Genomic DNA, 4,935 nt, shown 5'->3' with positions numbered 1-4,935 from the left:
TGTGTGACAAGGACAAATTGATTAGATTTTGGTGAAGATCCGGATCTGGATCCGGTTGCGAAAGTTTTTAAAAATTACTTATGCCACCAAAGGTGGTTGGAGATTGTTTTCACCCCTGTACGTCTGTCTGTCTGTCTGTCTGTCTCTGTCTCTGTAAGCAAGATATCTCAAAAAGTTTTGAACGGATTCAGACGAAACTTGTTGAACAGGTTGGATGTGTGACCAGGTTGAATCGATTTGATTTTGGTGAAGTTCCACATCCAGATCAGGATCCGAGAATTTTAAAACTTTTTAAGTGATTCTTCACCATTGAGAGATGGGACCACAAAGGATGTACAGCATGATATCTCAAAAAGTTGTGGATGAGTTGGTTAGGTGACGAGAACGAGCTGATTCGATTTTGGTTCAAGTCCGGATCCAGATCCGGCCTGTCAGTGGAATACAAAACATAAACTGTTCAGCCTGGTGGAAGTATGTATGTGTGCTACCTTGTGCCGTTCTACTTACCTCCATCACCGAAGGTGGAAGGAGGTTATATTTTCACCCCCTTTCTGTTTGCTTGTGTGCAGGATCTCTCAAAAAGTTGTGGACGGATCCGGATGAAATTTAGTGGACACGTTGGGTGTGTGGCAAGGACGAATCGTTTCAATTTTTGTGAAAATCTGAATCCGAATCTGGATACGAGAATTTTTATCTTTTTTCAGTGATTCTTCACCATTGAGAGATCGGGCCAAAAACGATATACTGTATAGCATGATATTTCAAAAATGTACTGGGCCAGATATGTTCTCGTGAATCAGGTGTTGCGTGGCGGAGGTATGCGCTCTACCGAGTGCCCTTCTAGTTCCTACTGTGTTGATGCGGTTGCTCAATTTGAGCGTCTGTTTAATGATGACAATGAGAGTGATAACAAAGGAGGATTCCATGATCATGGTGCCATTGAATTATGGGGTCATCTAAACGGTGTTTCTCTTGTGAGATGATCAATCATTGTCTGGCACTTCTCAAGTATAAATATAACTTGCCAATTATCAGCTCAAGACTGGGATGTTGCCAGGCTGCCTGAAGCAAGACCTTGGACGTGTGTTGCTTTGTTATTGGATCTGTTATGAATGGTTGTGAGATCATCAACAACCCCCCCCCCCACCATATCTAACCTGATAGTGGGTCATTGTTGAAATAAGATTTCGGTCGAGGACATTGTCTTCCAACTACCACAACCCCCCTTTTAAACCCTGCATGGAACCAGCCAGAGTAAACTCGTTTAGCCCATTTAATATGATGTGTAAGTGCACTTCATAACTTGAATGGTTGCAAAATTATGAGCAAGGTGGTAGGCAATGATCCGAGGCCCCAAGCTATGAGCTGTAGCTAAAGCGAGAAATGTAAATAATGCGTTTACAAAGCAAAAGGAAATGCAAATGACACAAATGTACATCTGAAATTGGTAAATTGACCACTGAGGAATTGCTTTTGGTGTCTGTTTTAAAGCATGTTTGTTTGAATGTTTTGTGTTGAATGACTTTATCCACCATCCCACAGCATCCTCTTTTGATGTAATTCATGAATACGCTCTTCCATGAACAAACCAGAAACAAATCAAAATAAAGATCGAAATATTGTTGTGCTTTGTCAATATGTTGATCGATAATAGTGGCAGGAGACGGTTAGCAGCGAAATCGGCCACGTAACTCGGCGATGGCATGCTTGGGGGGGAATGACTCGTTAGGTCAATGGTTATCAGGAGAGCTGAGTGCTAGCAAACTTTCCTTTGGGTTTATAGTGTTGGTTAGATTCCTGATCCAACTATAAGCTTCCAACCTGGTGTTTCACTGGTGAGGTGCTTCGCCTCAATGAGTTTGCCATCCTTCAAATATAATATTAATCACCATTGATTTTCTCTCTCTTGCTTCTTGTTCAAAGTGTGGGGAATCGGGACACATTTATATAGATTGTGAAACGGTTAACGACCCACAACCTCGTTTGGTGGAGGAGGTGACTCCCAGTGAATCCAACGTTCCCGCTCATACTGTTCCGTTACATCGTGAGGATGGTAAAGATGTTGTTGTCACCGTGTCAAAAAAACGTAGAGCGTTTGGTCTTCGTGACCCCACTGGCGCTCCCAAGGTAGTCATACTCGATACGGTTGTTCCGGTAACTGAGGAACCTCATCGGAATGAAAAAAAGGATGAAATTGTTTCCGATAACGAAAATGTACTTCAACGTGTACAGTGTGGTCCAGGCCCTTCAGATAGCGGTAAAGTGTCTCTTAGTGTTGCTGAAGCGTGTGTAGAATGTCGGGAGGTATCGGCGCTAGTTTTTCCTGAGACAGACCAAAATAGTGTTGCGGCTCCATGCGATGTTCCTGCCCCAACAAATGATCAACATACAGTTTGTGAGGCCCCGGTAGAGGTGCCCAATGTAGTTGTACAAGATGGTGGGCTCGAGGCCCCATTTCATGTTGATGAAAGTGTTAAACAGGACTCGCAAAGTACCACCGCAGATCACTTGGTACTCCTCTTAGACGTGTGTAAACGAGTTAGTAAAGGTCCAGGGTGATATTGTTGTGGGCCGGGGTTCGGTGACGATAAACAACCACTCGGTGGAGCTGTGGAGTCGTCTCCCAACGAACACCCGGAATTTAGGTTGTGACTCCCGGATAAGTCCGAAAGGTCACGGTCCCTTAGCGGACCGTGGTCGCCAATATTTTGACGGCGTGAGGAGGGTTAATTGCCTAATTTCCATATACCTAATGAAATGAGAGCGAGAGATGAACCTTCAGAGTTTAGGCTTTATTCCATTTGATTGGAGCCGCTTCTGTGGGCACACCAGGAAATACAGGTTCAGCTAGGAGTACATAAGCAGAAACGTATACATGTGCAGTTAACCATTGCAGACTAAATCCGCGTAAGCACGGAGTTCGATATAATCTCCATTCTCACCAGTCAATGAGCACCTTCAGTTAACGAGCATCAAGTGGACAGCCGATGTCAATAGCAATGCCCCGGGGACAATCACTCGTGCCGCAGAGACATCCCCTTATACGCGAGACGCACAACATGTGATCCCGCGTCATGTCCCTCGATTCACGTTAATTCACCACATTCTCCCCACCTTTAAAATGTAACTAGGGGCCCATCTTACACACCATGATTGCTTTAGCACTATAGGAGTATACATTTCAAGCAACGCGGACTAATTGATCTACAGGAGCATACATGCCAAGCAGTGATTATTTTGAGTTGTAGGAGCATGGAAATGAGCATCGATATATGATATAATGGGCATATAGGAGCATGAGCAGCGAGAATGCCGATAATCCCCTTTACAGATTGAGTCGTCGAGGGGGCCTTATTCGTCGACCTCTCCGGGAGTAAACGGCAGTTTCACTTGAGGGAGACTCCCGATCCTCTTGGTGAGCCTCGACTTGTGCCGGGGATGACTCCTCGATCGCTCTCGGGTGGAACGCGGCAGCCCCGTCGCCTGGCGGAGTTCCTGGGGGGGAAATGTCAGAAGGAGGAGTGCCAGGAGGGGAGCCAGTACCTGAGGGAGCCAGATGGCGAACCGACACAGTGGTCTCCCTGCCATCCGGGAGCCTGACATGAGCATACTCTGGATTAGTGTCAATGAGTTCGACCCCCTCCACCAGCGGTTCATACTTGCTTTGTCGTACCGGGCGTTTCATGAACACTGTACCGGGGTGGGTCAGCCAGTTGGGCACCGTTTGACCGTCAACATAACGTCGTTGGTGAGTAAACATTCGTTCGTGAGGAGTGGCATTTGTGGACGTGCAGAGCAAAGAGCGTATGGAATTCATTGCGTCAGGAAGAGCAACCTCCCATCGCTCGGGGCCCAGTCCTCTCGATTTCAGCGCCAGAGTTACGGCTTTCCAAATTACTCCATTATATCGTTCCACCTGCCCGTTTCCCTGTGGGTTGTAACCCGTCGTTCGACTAGTTGCGATGCCGTGCTCTAATAGGAATTGTTTTAGCCCGGCCGACATGAAACACGGCCCTCTGTCTGAATGTATGTACGAAGGTTTCCCAAACATAGCGAAGAGGTCAGAGAGACATTTTACGACAGTGCCCGAGGTCATATCCGAGCACGGAAACGCGAAAGGGAACCTTGAATATTCATCAACAACGGTGAATATGTATCTGTTGTCTGTTTCGGTCGGTAGGGGCCCTTTGAAGTCGATGTTTAGTCTCTCGAAGGGGGAAGTAGCCTTGATCAGTCTGCCAGATGCCGCGCCAAAGAATCTGGGTTTTAGTTCAGCACAAACAGGGCATGAAGCATTCATTTGTTTAATATCTTCAACAGAATAGGGAAGATTTTGTCTGCGTACGAAATGTGCCATCCTGGTTACCCCTGGGTGGCACAGAGACACATGGAGGTCTTGCAAAGCCTGACTGATTGTTGCCGAACTGTAGACCCGGGAGAAGGTATCTGCAGCAGGGTTTTCCTTCCCGGGCCGGTAAACAATGTCGTACCTGTAGCAGGCTAGGTCTATCCGCCATCTCATAATTTTTTCATTCTTAATTTTCCCGTTATTTTTCCCATCAAACATGAAAGCCACGGATCGTTGGTCCGTAACGAGCGTGAAGTGGTTTCCCAGTAAATAATGTCTCCATTTACGCAGCGCTTCGACGATGGCGTACGCCTCCTTCTCTATTGCCGAGTGTCTCTGCTCGCTTCTAGAGAGAGTTCTCGAGAAGAAAGCGACCGGCCGCCCAGACTGATTAAGTGTTGCAGCTATGGCGTGATTTGAAGCGTCGGTCTCCACCACGAAGGGCACCGAGCTGTCGATCGATAAAACCACGGACTTACTGATATCATCCTTGAGATCGTGGAAAGCTTTCACGACAGCGGCATCTGGTGGAAAGTTTTTGCAATGCACTAGGGGATGTATTTTCTCGGAGTATTGCGAAATCCATC

Source organism: Eptatretus burgeri, chromosome 10 (genome assembly GCF_056783735.1).
Source record: "Eptatretus burgeri isolate ZD-2024b chromosome 10, Ebu_testis_v1, whole genome shotgun sequence".
Lineage (NCBI taxonomy): Eukaryota > Metazoa > Chordata > Myxini > Myxiniformes > Myxinidae > Eptatretus > Eptatretus burgeri.
This window is presented reverse-complemented; position numbering follows the sequence as displayed.